At 42.4% G+C, this 17,819-nt stretch overlaps 1 pseudogene; it reads right to left on the bottom strand.

Annotated features, from left to right (window-relative positions):
- Positions 1-17,819, bottom strand: part of LOC123997302 — a 103,192-nt pseudogene that overhangs the window by 55,216 nt on the left and 30,157 nt on the right.

The raw sequence follows: 17,819 nt of genomic DNA, 5'->3' as shown, positions 1-17,819 counted from the left end.
GCAACTACTATCATATCAGCGTTGGGGGGGCGGGGGGGTCCTTGAGAGCTGCCCAGTTGACTGGTTTAGATTTCTACCTGGCACACAGGCTTAACAATCCACCAGGTTTCCCAGGTCTATATCGTATGATGATTATGAGGTAAGGTTGAAAACTAGCAGACACCGCAGCTCTCTAGGATCAAAGCTAGGTGCATGCCATCTCTTTGACATGTTTGCATGCGTGTGTGTGTGTGTGGGGGGGGGGGTTACTGTCAGTTTGTACTTGTGTATTAATGGAATACTTTGCTCTTACCTAGAAATTCACTATTTAGTGATTTAAATCAGACTACCAAACCTGTAACAAGGGAAAGAAGAGAGAGAGAGACAGAGAAAGCGAGAACAAAGAAGGTAGTGTGGTGGTGGACAGGGGTACTGGGTTGCCATCTGAGACAAATAAAGATTGAAATAACAATAAAAATCAGAAGGCGCTGCCTCCCCCACAAACCCAGGACAGACCAAGCTGAGTGGAGGGATGGCGTTTCTAAACAGAGCATCCTGCGGTGGCACACACACACACACACACACACACACACACACACACACACACACACACACACACACAGTCAAAGAATCAAAGACACATGGGCATTGGTCTGTTGGTCTGTGCCAAACTCACACACTCCAAAACACAGAGGCTAACTGGGCAGCTCCAGCTCCCCATTACCCAGGGTAAAACACACGGACAAGACGTCAGAGGAAGGGAGTGAGTGTGAGAGAGAGATCTGTAGAGAGAAAGCTAAAAACGTGTGGGAGATGGAGAGATAAAGGTGACAAGAGAGAGAGAGGAGGAGAAGGAGAGAGTGGGACTCAAAGAGACAGATGAAGATGGAGTTTATCGCTATATAGTAGATTGAGAGACAGAGGGAGAGAGAAACAAAAACATGTGGTATGTGTGTGTACACGACACTATGCACTTCAACAAGACACAGTACGGGCCAAATCCGGTCATTCTGGACAAAATCATTCAATGAGTCAAAAGTCCCGTTAAAAAGGTTTGACTGCCAAACACGACCATGGTGGGGTCAGGTAGGGGTAAGGTGGGGTAGAGTGGTGTGTGTTTGTGTGTGTGGTTAGGGGCCTGGGTTTCACAGCAGAAGGCTGCTGATAGACTGGTGGAGAGCAGCGCCAGGTTTCTGTGTGTGGGAGACAAAAAGCGTGGCATAAACACACGAGTCATCGCTGGTTCACGGTGTGTGTGTGTTTAATCTGCTGCGTTGTGATGACTGCCATGGTTACGTACGCATCACACAACTAATCTTTCAAATCAAATAAAATCAAATCAAATCAAATCAAATTGTATTTGTCACATACACATGGTTAGCAGATGTTAAATGCGAGTGTAGCGAAATGCTTGTGCTTCTAGTTCCGACAATGCAGTGATAACCAACAAGTAATCTAACTAACAATTCCAAAACTACTGTCTTATACATAGTGTAAGGGGATAAGGAACATGTACATAAGGATATATGAATGAGTGATGGTACAGAGCAGCATACAGTAGATGGTATCGAGTACAGTATATACATATGAGATGAGTGTGTAGACAAAGTAAACAAAGTGGCATAGTTAAAGTGGCTAGTGATACATGTGTTACATAAGGATGCAGTCGATGATGTAGAGTACAGTATATACATATGTATATGAGATGAATAATGTAGGGTAAGTAACATTATATAAGGTAGCATTGTTTAAAGTGGCTAGTGATATATTTACATCATTTCCCATCAATTCCCATTATTAAAATGGCTGGAGTTGGGTCAGTGTCAATGACAGTGTGTTGGCAGCAGCCACTCAATGTTAGTGGTGGCTGTTTAACAGTCTGATGGCCTTGAGATAGAAGCTGTTTTTCAGTCTCTCGGTCCCAACTTTGATGCACCTGTACTGACCTCGCCTTCTGGATGATAGCGGGGTGAACAGGCAGCGGTTCGGGTGGTTGATGTCCTTGATGATCTTTATGGCCTTCCTGTAACAACGGGTGGTGTAGGTGTCCTGGAGGGCAGGTAGTTTTCCCCCGGTGATGCGTTGTGCAGTCCTCACTACCCTCTGGAGACTGTCATGACTTACAGCCATCTTAATGGTGAGGGCAACATTTGCTTCAAAATGTGGTTCTATAATCTCCAACTCCTCTACTAACCTAAAGTAGGCTAGTGGGAAAATGGATCCCAACGAGGCAGACACACAGGATTAAACACTTTTAGGGCGACCAGACTTTTCTTCAAATGTTCCTACATCAACATGTTCCAGCTTTTCATCACAAAAGCTTCAAGTACATCAGTCTCTTTGCACTGCTCTCAGACACTGTGATAAAACGGATATGAAACCGGTTTCTAGGAATTGGGAAGGTTGTAGTAGTAGACTTTTGTGTTTGCTTTGGGTGAGAGTTTACAGTGTTTGCTTGACCGTGTCAAGGTGACCATGTACCTCCGTTTCATTCATTCAGATTATAGAACCTTTCATGTCTGCTGTCCCATACTGATAATGTCTGAGCCCACAGAGGAAAGCACACGTTCTTTCATTCATTCATTCACTCTTGCTCACTATAAAGATAAGGTGAGAGAGAGAGAGAGAGAGAGAGAGAGAGAGAGAGAGAGAGAGAGAGAGAGAGAGAGAGAGAGAGAGAGAGAGAGAGAGAGAGAGAGAGAGAGAGAGAGAGAGAGAGAGAGAGAGAGAGAGAGAGAGAGAGAAGAGGCTGGCTTTCATGACAGCCAGTGGAGGCTGAACACACACAGTCAGTTTAGGACCCTGCAACGCACAGCGACTCGTCACCTTGATCTGAGAAAGAGAGACGAATGGAGAGGGAGGAGAAAAAGAGAAATAAAAGAGGAAGTCATCAAGTGTGCGACACATACCCTCCCTGTGACTGATGGTACGGGAAAACCATCAATGTGATCACAGATCCCTGCACCTGTACATAGCCCATCTGTAAACAGCCCATCTATCTACCTACCTCATCCCCATACTGTATTTATTTATCTTGCTCCTTTGCACTCCAGTGTCTCTACTTGCACATTCATCTTCTGCACATCTACCATTCCAGTGTTTAATTGCTATATTGTAATTACTTCGCCATCATGGCCTATTTATTGCCTTAATTCCCTTATCTTACCTCATTTGCACTCACTGTATATAGACTTTTTGTTTTCTTTTGTTCTACTGTATTATTGACTATGTTTTGTTCATTCCATGTGTAACTCTGGGTTGTTGTATGTGTCAAATTTCAATGCTTTATCTTGGCCAGGTCACAGTTGCAAATGAAAACTTGTTCTCAACTAGCCTACCTGGTTAATTAAATAAAGGTGAAATAAAAAATAAAAAATAAAAAAATGTCCGGGATGAGCGCTTGCTACAGAGATAGAGAGAACGTCAGGATATACACGTTTGTATGTGTGGCTTTCATATTGTGTGTGTGTGTGTGTGTGTGTGTGTGTGTGTGTGTGTGTGTGTGTGTGTGTGTGTGTGTGTGTGTGTGTGTGTGTGTGTGTGTGTGTGTGTGTGTGTGTGTGTGTGTGTGTGTGTGTGTGTGTGTGTGTGTGTGTTTGGTTTTACTATCCTTGTGGGGACCAGAAGTCCTCACAAGAATCGTAAAAACAAAGAAAGTTGGGACAAGTGGGGACATTTTGCCGGGTGCCACAAGGAAAAGGGCTATTTTAGGTTTAGGGATTAGGTTTAGGGTTATAATTGGGGTTAGGTTTAGGAGTTAGGATTAGGGGTTAAAGTTCGAGCTCGGTTGTGCTTCTACATCTGTGTTGCTTGCTGCTTGGGGTTTTATGATGGGTTTCTGCTGATGTAAAAAGGGCTTTATAAATACATCTGATTTGAAGTGTAGGAGAAAATAGGATACTGAGTGGGATTCAATTGTTAGGTCCCCACAAGGACAGTAAACCAAACATCTGTGTCCTTTTCAGTGTGTGTGTTTGTGTGTGTGTGTATATGTGTTCACCGATGTGCTGTCCATGTTAGTGGAGACTGTGGCTATAACAGTCAGATCCTCATCTGTTGCTGCTACAGGAAGAATATCTACAACAGAGAAGAAGAAAGAGTCAGGAAATAACCTACAATACACACAAAGAATGTTCACGGTGTGTGTCTGTGTGTGCATGCGTGTCCTACCAGCCTGGGTCCTGGTGGTCTGTCTGAGGACGCTCTGCAGACTCGTCCTATCAGTGTCGATCTGGGAGTAGTCCTGTTCGCGGGCGTCCACCTTGGCCGTGGAGAAGACGGAGGGGTCTGTGCCCATGTAGGAACACTGCAGGTGGCCCTCATTGCTCACCACCACACCCTTCAGGTCCCTATGGGGAGGTTGAAACATCTGCCTGAGTCAGAAACACAAAACTGCTACAGTGTATGTTTTGTGTGAGGAAAGAAACAGTTTCATAGTAGCTTTTCAGGACCCATCATTCAGAGATAGAACACGAATGAAATGGACAGGAGAAAAACTAATTAGGTGATGCAGTGTGTGTGTGTGTGTGTGTGTGTGTGTGTGTGTGTGTGTGTGTGTGTGTGTGTGTGTGTGTGTGTGTGTGTGTGTGTGTGTGTGTGTGTGTGTGTGTGTGTGTGTGTGTGTGTGTGTGTGTGTGTAACTGGTTGCAGATGTGTTGTGGTGGCAGGGCAGTGAGGCAGTAACGCACAGAGGGTTTCCAGCCTAGAGGAGTAGTAAGGAGTAACACACAGAGTAGTAGTAAGTAGTAACACACAGAGGAGTAGTAAGTAGTAACACACAGAGTAGTAGTAAGTAGTAACACACAGAGGAGTAGTAAGTAGTAACACACAGAGGAGTAGTAAGTAGTAACACACAGAGGAGTAGTAAGTAGTAACACACAGAGGAGTAGTAAGTAGTAACACACAGAGGAGTAGTAAGTAGTAACACACAGAGGAGTAGTAAGTAGTAACACACAGAGGAGTAGTAAGTAGTAACACAGAGGAGTAGTAAGCAGTAACACACAGAGGAGTAGTAAGTAGAAACACACAGAGGAGTAGTAAGCAGTAACACAGAGGAGTAGTAAGCAGTAACACACAGAGGAGTAGTAAGTAGTAACACACAGAGGAGTAGTAAGTAGTAACACACAGAGGAGTAGTAAGTAGTAACACACAGAGGAGTAGTAAGTAGTAACACAGAGGAGTAGTAAGTAGTAACACAGAGGAGTAGTAAGTAGTAACACACAGAGGAGTAGTAAGTAGTAACACAGAGGAGTAGTAAGTAGTAACACAGAGGAGTAGTAAGTAGTAACACACAGAGGAGTAGTAAGCAGTAACACACAGAGGAGTAGTAAGTAGTAACACAGAGGAGTAGTAAGTAGTAACACAGAGGAGTAGTAAGTAGTAACACACAGAGGAGTAGTAAGTAGTAACACAGAGGAGTAGTAAGTAGTAACACACAGAGGAGTAGTAAGTAGTAACACAGAGGAGTAGTAAGTAGAAACACACAGAGGAGTAGTAAGCAGTAACACAGAGGAGTAGTAAGCAGTAACACACAGAGGAGTAGTAAGTAGTAACACACAGAGGAGTAGTAAGTAGTAACACACAGAGGAGTAGTAAGTAGTAACACACAGAGGAGTAGTAAGTAGTAACACAGAGGAGTAGTAAGTAGTAACACAGAGGAGTATTAAGTAGTAACACACAGAGGAGTACTAAGTAGTAACACAGAGGAGTAGTAAGTAGTAACACAGAGGAGTAGTAAGTAGTAACACACAGAGGAGTAGTAAGCAGTAACACACAGAGGAGTAGTAAGTAGTAACACAGAGGAGTAGTAAGTAGTAACACAGAGGAGTAGTAAGTAGTAACACACAGAGGAGTAGTAAGTAGTAACACACAGAGTAGTAGTAAGTAGTAACACACAGAGGAGTAGTAAGCAGTAACACACAGATGTGTAGTAAGCAGTAACACACAGAGGAGTAGTAAGTAGTAACACAGAGGAGTAGTAAGTAGTAACACACAGAGGAGTAGTAAGTAGTAACACACAGAGGAGTAGTAAGTAGTAACACACAGAGGAGTAGTAAGTAGTAACACACAGAGGAGTAGTAAGTAGTAACACAGAGGAGTAGTAAATAGTAACACACAGAGGAGTAGTAAGCAGTCACACACAGAGGAGTAGTAAGTAGTAACACACAGAGGAGTAGTAAGTAGTAACACACAGAGGAGTAGTAAGTAGTAACACACAGAGTAGTAGTAAGTAGTAACACACAGAGGAGTAGTAAGCAGTAACACACAGATGTGTAGTAAGCAGTAACACACAGAGGAGTAGTAAGTAGTAACACAGAGGAGTAGTAAGTAGTAACACACAGAGGAGTAGTAAGTAGTAACACACAGAGGAGTAGTAAGTAGTAACACACAGAGGAGTAGTAAGTAGTAACACACAGAGGAGTAGTAAGTAGTAACACACAGAGGAGTAGTAAGTAGTAACACACAGAGGAGTAGTAAGTAGTAACACACAGAGGAGTAGTAAGTAGTAACACACAGAGGAGTAGTAAGTAGTAACACACAGAGGAGTAGTAAGTAGTAACACACAGAGGAGTAGTAAGTAGTAACACACAGAGGAGTAGTAAGTAGTAACACACAGAGGAGTAGTAAGTAGTAACACACAGATGAGTAGTAAGTAGTAACACACAGATGAGTAGTAAGCAGTAACACACAGAGTAGTAGTAAGTAGTAACACACAGAGGAGTAGTAAGTAGTAACACACAGAGGAGTAGTAAGTAGTAACACACAGAGGAGTAGTAAGTAGTAACACACAGAGGAGTAGTAGGTAGTAACACACAGAGGAGTAGTAAGTAGTAACACACAGAGGAGTAGTAAGCAGTAACACACAGAGGAGTAGTAAGCAGTAACACACAGAGGAGTAGTAAGTAGTAACACACAGAGGAGTAGTAAGTAGTAACACACAGAGAGTAGTAAGTAGTAACACACAGTAAGTAGTAACACACAGAGGAGTAGTAAGTAGTAACACACAGAGGAGTAGTAAGTAGTAACACACAGATGAGTAGTAAGTAGTAACACAGAGGAGTAGTAAGTAGTAACACAGAGAGGAGTAGTAAGTAGTAACACAGAGAGGAGTAGTAAGTAGTAACACACAGAGGAGTAGTAAGTAGTAACACAGAGAGGAGTAGTAAGTAGTAACACAGAGGAGTAGTAAGTAGTAACACAGAGAGGAGTAGTAAGTAGTAACACACAGAGGAGTAGTAAGTAGTAACACACAGAGGAGTAGTAAGTAGTAACACACAGAGGAGTAGTAAGTAGTAACACACAGATGAGTAGTAAGTAGTAACACAGAGGAGTAGTAAGTAGTAACACAGAGAGGAGTAGTAAGTAGTAACACAGAGAGGAGTAGTAAGTAGTAACACACAGAGGAGTAGTAAGTAGTAACACAGAGAGGAGTAGTAAGTAGTAACACAGAGGAGTAGTAAGTAGTAACACAGAGAGGAGTAGTAAGTAGTAACACACAGAGGAGTAGTAAGTAGTAACACACAGAGGAGTAGTAAGTAGTAACACACAGAGGAGTAGTAAGTAGTAACACACAGATGAGTAGTAAGTAGTAACACAGAGGAGTAGTAAGTAGTAACACACAGAGGAGTAGTAAGCAGTAACACACAGAGGAGTAGTAAGTAGTAACACACAGAGGAGTAGTAAGTAGTAACACACAGATGAGTAGTAAGTAGTAACACACAGATGAGTAGTAAGTAGTAACACACAGATGAGTAGTAAGTAGTAACACACAGAGGAGTAGTAAGTAGTAACACACAGAGGAGTAGTAAGTAGTAACACACAGAGGAGTAGTAAGTAGTACACACACAGAGGAGTAGTAAGTAGTAACACACAGAGGAGTAGTAAGTAGTAACACACAGAGGAGTAGTAAGTAGTAACACACAGAGGAGTAGTAAGTAGTAACACACAGAGGAGTAGTAAGTAGTAACACACAGAGGAGTAGTAAGTAGTAACACACAGAGGAGTAGTAAGTAGTAACACACAGAGGAGTAGTAAGTAGTAACACACAGAGGAGTAGTAAGTAGTAACACACAGAGGAGTAGTAAGTAGTAACACACAGAGGAGTAGTAAGTAGTAACACACAGAGGAGTAGTAAGTAGTAACACACAGAGGAGTAGTAAGTAGTAACACACAGAGGAGTAGTAAGTAGTAACACACAGAGGAGTAGTAAGTAGTAACACACAGAGGAGTAGTAAGTAGTAACACACAGAGGAGTAGTAAGTAGTAACACACAGAGGAGTAGTAAGTAGTAAACACAGAGGAGTAGTAAGTAGTAACACACAGAGGAGTAGTAAGTAGTAACACACAGAGGAGTAGTAAGTAGTAACACACAGAGGAGTAGTAAGTAGTAACACACAGAGGAGTAGTAAGTAGTAACACAGAGGAGTAGTAAGTAGTAACACACAGAGGAGTAGTAAGTAGTAACACACAGAGGAGTAGTAAGTAGTAACACACAGAGGAGTAGTAAGTAGTAACACACAGATGAGTAGTAAGTAGTAACACACAGATGAGTAGTAAGTAGTAACACACAGATGAGTAGTAAGTAGTAACACACAGAGGAGTAGTAAGTAGTAACACACAGAGGAGTAGTAAGTAGTAACACACAGAGGAGTAGTAAGTAGTAACACACAGAGGAGTAGTAAGTAGTAACACACAGAGGAGTAGTAAGTAGAACACACAGAGGAGTAGTAAGTAGTAACACACAGAGGAGTAGTAAGTAGTAACACACAGAGGAGTAGTAAGTAGTAAGTAGTAACACACAGAGGAGTAGTAAGTAGTAACACACAGAGGAGTAGTAAGTAGTAACACACAGAGGAGTAGTAAGTAGTAACACACAGAGGAGTAGTAAGTAGTAACACACAGAGGAGTAGTAAGTAGTAACACACAGAGGAGTAGTAAGTAGTAACACACAGAGGAGTAGTAAGTAGTAACACACAGAGGAGTAGTAAGTAGTAACACACAGAGGAGTAGTAAGTAGTAACACACAGAGGAGTAGTAGTAGTAGTAACACACAGAGGAGTAGTAAGTAGTAACACACAGAGGAGTAGTAAGTAGTAACACACAGAGGAGTAGTAAGTAGTAACACACAGAGGAGTAGTAAGTAGTAACACACAGAGGAGTAGTAAGTAGTAACACACAGAGGAGTAGTAAGTAGTAACACACAGAGGAGTAGTAACACACAGAGGAGTAGTAAGTAACACAGTAACACACAGAACACACAGAGGAGTAGTAAGTAGTAACACACAGAGGAGTAGTAAGTAGTAACACACAGAGGAGAGGTAGTAGTAAGTAGTAACACACAGAGGAGTAGTAAGTAGTAACACACAGAGGAGTAGTAAGTAGTAACACACAGAGGAGTAGTAAGTAGTAACACACAGAGAGGAGTAGTAACACACAGAAGTAGTAACACACAGAGGAGTAGTAAGTAGTAACACACAGAGGAGTAGTAAGTAGTAACACACAGAGAAGTAGTAAGCAGTAACACACAGAGGAGTAGTAAGTAGTAACACACAGAGGAGGTAGTAAGTAGTAACACACAGAGGAGTAGTAAGCAGTAACACACAGAGGAGTAGTAAGTAGTAACACACAGAGGAGTAGTAAGTAGTAACACACAGAGAAGTAGTAAGCAGTAACACACAGAGGAGTAGTAAGTAGTAACACACAGAGGAGTAGTAAGTAGTAACACACAGAGGAGTAGTAAGTAGTAACACACAGAGGAGTAGTAAGTAGTAACACACAGAGGAGTAGTAAGTAGTAACACACAGAGAAGTAGTAAGCAGTAACACACAGAGGAGTAGTAAGTAGTAACACACAGAGGAGTAGTAAGTATTCCAGGCATCGTCCTGATGATGTCTCTGTGCGAGGAGGTCCATGTCTATGAGTACATCCCCTCTCTGCGTCAGACAGACCTGTGCCACTACCACGAGCACCACTATGACGCCGCCTGCACCCTTGGGGCGTACCATCCCCTGCTCTTTGAGAAGCTACTGGTCCAGAGGATGAACAGCGCCTCGCAACATGACCTCAAAACCAAGGGCAAGGTCACGCTCTCGGGGTTCAACGCGGTCAACTTTGGGCCCTGACGTTTGACCTCCTATGGCCATCAAGAGACGGCGCGTGCCAATACTAATCAAGCGACTGAAGAGACTAAGTTGAGTCACCACTGTCGTCTGTGGTCCATGCTCTGGCGTTTGACCTTTGACCTGGACGAAAGTGAAGAGGAGGAGAGTGGTGCCAATACTAATCAATCTTAGACTGTAGAGGTTAAGCTATAGCGTGCTCCAGAACTGCTTTTGCAGCAATGGATAGTGTCCAGAGACTGTCAGGGTGTTGAAATGATAAGTTGTTTCACAAGCCGTTTAAACATTAAAAGAAGTGAAAAAGTTTAAAGGCCGAACTCTGAAGTGACGCCTGCAGAGGAACTTCTTCGTTTTCGCTGAGCCTGGAAAAAGACAAAAACAGCCTGTTGCTGTTGGTTAGGATAGCAATAGTCATTAATGTTGTAAGGAGGGGGGGGGGGGGGGGGGGTTTAGGGCATGTGGATGTCATGTCGTATTGTGTAATGAAGTAGTCCTTCAGGAATGTATTCCTATTGGAGAGATGGGTCATCTTTTTAAGGTATTGTTCTTGTGACACAATGTTGTACATGGGTGAGGTCTGAGTATGAACGTGGAAAAGTGATCTATAGATTAAAATATTGAACATCGGTCAAAGGGCATTTGTTGCCGATTCAACTAATGAGGTGCATTTCCATGTACAGGTCATGTTTAGAGCATGGAAATAGAGAATTGAAAACATGCAGTGTAGAGGGTTTACTTGAGAGTAGGTTTGAATTTAAGCAGTTCAAAAAGCATGTTGTGTTCCTTTTTGGTTTAAAAATATTGCAGACCTTATTTGAGAAATTCAGGGATAGTAGTGTGTGTAGGTCTATGAGGAAAAACAACCACTTTTTTATTTTCACTTTTTTTGTGTATGGACCATTCTTAACCTAACCACTGATCTGTGTGTGTGTGTGTGTGTGTGTGTGTGTGTGTGTGTGTGTGTGTGTGTGTGTGTGTGTGTGTGTGTGTGTGTGTGTGTGTGTGTGTGTGTGTGTGTGTGTGTGTGTGTGTGTGTGTGTGTGTGTGTGTGTGTGTGTGTGTGTGTGTGTGTGTGTGTGTGTGTGTGTGTGTGTGTGTGTGTGTAAGGAACTCAAACTTTATCAGTGTCCTCGATGTACGTACGCTATTTAAAGTTACTGTACCACAAGACCAGATGGTAACTGACAGCAGTTACTTTTCCTGGCCTTGACATGATTCTACAGCCACACTGTGTAAATAGAATATAAATGTGGTTTGTTTGCCTATTGAAGTCTGGTCAAGTGTAATGCAATGAATGCACCTATGAATAGTTAGAGGCACATTTATTTTAAAAAATTAAAAAGAAGTTTAACCTTTAACTAGGCAGGTCAATTAAGAACACATTCTTATTTACAATGACGGCCTACCCCGGCCAAACCTGGTGTGTGCCGCCCTATGGGACTCCCAATCACAGCCGGATGTCATAAGGTGAATGCACCAATTTGTAAGTCGCTCTGGATAAGAGCGTCTGCTAAATGACTTAAATGTACATGTAAATGTAAATGTAGTAACACACAGAGGAGTAGTAAGTAGTAACACACAGAGGAGTAGTAAGTAGTAACACACAGAGGAGTAGTAAGTAGTAACACACAGAGGAGTAGTAAGTAGTAACACACAGAGGAGTAGTAAGTAGTAACACAGAGGAGTAGTAAGCAGTAACACACAGAGGAGTAGTAAGCAGTAACACACAGAGGAGTAGTAAGCAGTAACACAGAGGAGTAGTAAGGAGTAACACACAGAGGAGTAGTAAGTAGTAACACAGAGGAGTAGTAAGTAGTAACACACAGAGGAGTAGTAAGTAGTAACACACAGAGGAGTAGTAAGTAGTAACACACAGAGGAGTAGTAAGTAGTAACACACAGAGGAGTAGTAAGTAGTAACACACAGAGGAGTAGTAAGTAGTAACACAGAGGAGTAGTAAGTAGTAACACAGAGGAGTAGTAAGTAGTAACACACAGAGGAGTAGTAAGTAGTAACACACAGAGGAGTAGTAAGTAGTAACACACAGAGGAGTAGTAAGTAGTAACACACAGAGGAGTAGTAAGTAGTAACACACAGAGGAGTAGTAAGTAGTAACACACAGAGGAGTAGTAAGTAGTAACACACAGAGGAGTAGTAAGTAGTAACACACAGAGGAGTAGTAAGTAGTAACACAGAGGAGTAGTAAGTAGTAACACACAGAGGAGTAGTAAGTAGTAACACACAGAGGAGTAGTAAGTAGTAACACACAGAGGAGTAGTAAGTAGTAACACACAGAGGAGTAGTAAGTAGTAACACACAGAGGAGTAGTAAGTAGTAACACACAGAGGAGTAGTAAGTAGTAACACACAGAGGAGTAGTAAGTAGTAACACACAGAGGAGTAGTAAGTAGTAACACACAGAGGAGTAGTAAGTAGTAACACAGAGGAGTAGTAAGTAGTAACACACAGAGGAGTAGTAAGTAGTAACACACAGAGGAGTAGTAAGTAGTAACACACAGAGGAGTAGTAAGTAGTAACACACAGAGGAGTAGTAAGTAGTAACACACAGAGGAGTAGTAAGTAGTAACACACAGAGGAGTAGTAAGTAGTAACACACAGAGGAGTAGTAAGTAGTAACACACAGAGGAGTAGTAAGTAGTAACACAGAGGAGTAGTAAGTAGTAACACAGAGGAGTAGTAAGTAGTAACACACAGAGGAGTAGTAAGTAGTAACACACAGAGGAGCATGAGGGGGTGACTGGGGGGTATAAACCCTCCTTTTACTGCTGCAGGGGCACATTCACAACTACTCCCTCTCCCCTCCAAAACAGCCAGCCCTCCCCCATATCTAAAGCCCTCATATGTAGCAGCAGCCCTGCCACCACGGGGGGGGGGGGGGGGGGGGATTGACCTACCCAACCTACCCACTCAGCCATCCAAATTAAAATGTTATCACTATAACACTATTCTATCAAAGTGCTTGTGCGTGTGTTTCAGTTCAAGCCTTCCGTTTCCCTTTTGTCCACATGCAAGGTATTCATTGTTATTCAATCATTATTCAAACCAGAAAGTCTAAATGAGATAAGTTATTTGTCCCCCCACCCCAGGGAGACCTACAGCGGGTCCCTTGATAACGATGAGCAATAATGACTGGATAAAAAATATGATTCAAATACTGAGCTATATTGCATGAAAAAACACATTTGGGAAATTCTATTTTATAGTTATACAAGTTCCACGGGAGAACGATTTTGTTTAACAAGTGATCAAAATAATTAACACTCCCACAATTTCTTATGAATGAAGTAGTCAAACATTTAGTATTTGGTCCCATATTCCCAGCACGCAATGATTACATCAAGCTTGTGACTCTACAAACTTGTTGGATGAATTTGTAGTTTGTTTGGTTGTGTTTCAGATTACTTAGTGCCCAATAGAAATGAATGGTAAATAATGTATTGTGTCATTTTGGAATCACTTTTATCGTACACTTACAGCTGAAGTCGGAGGTTTACATACACTTAGGTTGGAGTCATTAAAACTCGTTTTTCAACCACTCAACACATTTCTTGATAACAAACTATAGATTTGGCAAGTCGGTGAGGACATCTACTTTGTGCATGACACAAGTCATTATTCCAACAATTGTTTACAGACAGATTATTTCACTTATAATTCACTGTATCACAATTCCAGTGGGTATGTTTACATACACTAAGTTGACTGTGCCTCTAAACAGCTTGGAAAATTCCAGAAAATTATGTAATGTATTTAGAAGCTTCTGATAGGCTAATTGATAGGCCTACCTTCAACTGCAGTGCCTCTGCTTGACAACATGGGAAAAATCAAAAGAAATCAGCCAAGACCTCAGAAAAAAAATTGTAGACCTCCATAAGTCTGGTTCATCCTTGGGAGCAATTTCCAAATGCCTGAAGGTACCAGGTTCATCTGTACAAACAATAGTACGCAAGTATTAACACCATGGGACAACACAGCTGTCATACCACTCAGGAATGAACGTACTTTGGTGCGAAAAGTGCAAATCAATCCCAGAACAACAGCAGACCTTGTGAAGATGCTGGAGGAAACAGGTACAAAAGTATCTATATCCACAGTAAAACGAGTCCTTAATCGACATAACCTGAAAGGCCACTCAGCAAGGAAGAAGCCACTGCTCTAAAATGTCCATAAAAAAGCCAGACTAAGGTTTGCAACTGCACATGGGGACAAAGATCGTACTTTTTGGAGAAATGTTCTCTGGTCTGATGAAACAAATATAGAACTGTTTGGCCATAATGACCACCGTTATGTTTGGAGGAAAAAAGGGGAGGCTTGCAAGCTGAAGAACACCATCCCAACTGTGAAGCACAGGGGTGGTAGCATCATGTTGTGGGGGGTGCTTTGCTGCAGGAGGGAATGGTGCACTTCACAAAATAGATGGCATCATGAGGCAGGAAAATTATGTGGATATATTGAAGCAACATCTCAAGACATCAGTCAGGAAGGTAAAGCTTGGTCGCAAATGGGTCTTCCAAATGGACAATGACCTCAAGGATACTTCCAAAGTTGTGGCAAAATGGCTTAAGGACAACAAAGTCAAGATATTGGAGTGGCCATCACAAAGCCCTGACCTCAACCCTACAGAAAATGTGTGGGCAGAACTGAAAAGGCGTGGGCGAGCAAGGAGGCCTACAATCCTGACTCAGTTGCACCAGCTCTGTCAGGAGGAATGGGACAAAATTCACACAATATATTGTGGGAAGCTTGTGGAAGGCTACCTGAAACGTAAGTCGCTCTGGATAAGAGCGTCTGCTAAATGACTTAAATGTAAATGTAAATGTTTGACCCAAGGTAAACAATTTAATGGCAATTCTACCAAATACTAATTGAGTGTATGTAAACCTCTGACCCACTGGGAATGTGATGAAATAAATAAAAGCTGAAATAAATTATTCTCTCTATTATTCTGACAATTCACATTCTTAAAATAATGTGGTGATCCTAACTGACCTAAAACAGGGAATTTCTACAAGGATTAAATGTCAGGAATTGTGAAAAACGGAGTTTAAATGTATTTGGCTAAGGTGTATGTAAACTTCCAACTCCAACAAAAATATAAACGCAACATGTAAAGTGTTGTTCCCATGTTTCATGAGCTGAAATAAAAGATTCCAGAAATGTTTCATACACACAAAAAGGTTCTTTCTTTCAAATTATGTGCACAAATTTGTTTACATCCCTGTTAGTGAGCATTTATCCTTTTTCAAAGATAATCTATCCACCTGACAGGTGTGGCATATTAAGAAGCTGATTAAACAGCACGATCATTACACAGGTGCACCTTGTGCTGGGGACAATAAAAGGCTACTCTAAAATGTGCAGTTTATTCACACAACACAATGCCAGAGATGTCTCAAGTTTTGAGGGAGCATGCAATTGGCATGCTGATTGCACCAGAGCTTTTGCCAGAGAATTGAATGTACATTTCTCTACCATAAGCCACCTCCAACATTGATTTTAGAGAATTTGGCAGTATGTCTAACCGGCCTCACAACCCCAGAACACATGTATGGCGTCGTGTGGACGAGTGGATTGCTGACGTCAACCTTGTGAACAAAGTGTCCCATGCAGGCATAAGCTACGGACAACAAATACAATTGCATTTTATTGATGGCAATTTGAATGCACAGAAATACCTTGACGAGATCCTGAGGTCCATTGTGAGGCCAATCTTTTTTTAAAGGTATCTGTATTCCAAGTCCAAAATATTTTTTGTAACATTTTTTTTTGGGGGGGGGGAGATTTTACCCCCTTTTCTCCCCAATTTCATGGTATCCAATTGTTAGTAGTTACTATCTTGTCTCATCGCTACAACTCCCGTACGGGCTCTCATCGCTACAACTCCCGTACGGGCTCGTACGGGGTCCACTCACACTGACAGCGTCGTGAAGAAGGCGCAGCAGCGCCTATTCAACCTCAGGAGGCTGAAGAAATTCGGCTTGTCACCAAAAGCACTCACAAACTTCTACAGATGCACAATCGAGAGCATCCTGGCGGGCTGTATCACCGCCTGGTACGGCAACTGCTCCGCCCTCAACCGTAAGGCTCTCCAGAGGGTAGTGAGGACTGCACAACGCATCACCGGGGGCAAACTACCTGCCATCCAGGACACCTACACCACCCGTTGTTACAGGAAGGCCATAAAGATCATCAAGGACATCAACCACCCGAACCACTGCCTGTTCACCCCGCTATCATCCAGAAGGCGAGGTCAGTACAGGTGCATCAAAGCTGGGACCGAGAGACTGAAAAACAGCTTCTATCTCAAGGCCACCAGACTGTTAAACAGTCACCACTAACATTGAGTGGCTGCTGCCAACACACTGTCATTGACACTGACCCAACTCCAGCCATTTTAATAATGGGAATTGATGGGAAATGATGTAAATATATCACTAGCCACTTTAAACAATGCTACCTTATATAATGTTACTTACCCTACATTATTCATCTCATATGCATATGTATATACTGTACTCTACATCATCGACTGCATCCTTATGTAACACATGTATCACTAGCCACTTTAACTATGCCACTTTGTTTACTTTGTCTACACACTCATCTCATATGTATATACTGTACTCGATACCATCTACTGTATGCTGCTCTGTACCATCACTCATTCATATATCCTTATGTACATGTTCCTTATCCCCTTACACTGTGTATAAGACAGTAGATTTGGAATTGTTAGTTAGATTACTTGTTGGTTATCACTGCATTGTCGGAACTAGAAGCACAAGCATTTCGCTACACTCGCATTTAACATCTGCTAACCATGTGTATGTGACAAATAAAATTTGATTTGATTTGGGAGAGACGAAGGTCGAAAGTCCTCCGAAACACAACCCAACCAAGCACTGCTTCTTAACACAGCGCACATCCAACCCGGAAGCCAGCCGCACCAATGTGTCGGCGGAAACACTGTTCACCTGGCGACCTGGTTAGCGTGCACTGCGCCCGGCCCGCCACAGGAGTCGCTAGTGCGCGATGAGACAAGGATATCCCTACCGGCCAAACCCTCCCTAACCCGGACGAGGCTAGGCCAATTGTGCGTCGCCCCACGGACCTCCCGGTCGCGGCCGGCTGCGACAGAGCCTGGGCGCGAACCAAGAGTCTCTGGTGGTACAGCTAGCAACACAATGCCAGATATAAAAGCCCTAAATCACTGCGCCACCCATATAACATCGCCTACATATGCACTGAGCTTTTCTGATGATTTAAGAAAACTGTTTGATTAAATAATGAAGAAACACAAATGACTCAAGAGCCTGATGGTGAGTGTTAAAAAAAGAAAAAGACATTGAGTGCCTGGCGCACGTTGTCTCGCTCTCCTCACCACTGCAGCGAAAAGTGTGCTGTTATCGAGCAGCAACATCTTTCCAGCCATTTCGTTTCAGACTTGTTTGACTGAAAAGTTCTGTTACCGAAATCCCTCATTTGTTTACAAAAAACATTCCCGATTCCCTTGTTTTGTATTCTTGACATCAGAATGTTCCCGTGAATAAACCTTTTTGACTATTTAGCTGGGCCTCCGACTGTTTCATTCCACCAGGATCTTACACATTCTGGTTTGCAGACTGAGAGCAATATAATTAAATTGGGTGATGTACCTGGAGAACATAAATCTCTTATCAAGATGTGAGAACCTTCCAGAAGG

The sequence above is a fragment of the Oncorhynchus gorbuscha genome, linkage group LG15 (genome assembly GCF_021184085.1).
Source record: "Oncorhynchus gorbuscha isolate QuinsamMale2020 ecotype Even-year linkage group LG15, OgorEven_v1.0, whole genome shotgun sequence".
NCBI classification, from domain to species: Eukaryota; Metazoa; Chordata; class Actinopteri; order Salmoniformes; family Salmonidae; genus Oncorhynchus; species Oncorhynchus gorbuscha.
The sequence above is the reverse complement of the archived record's forward strand: the minus strand, read 5'-3'. Positions and strand labels throughout refer to the sequence as shown.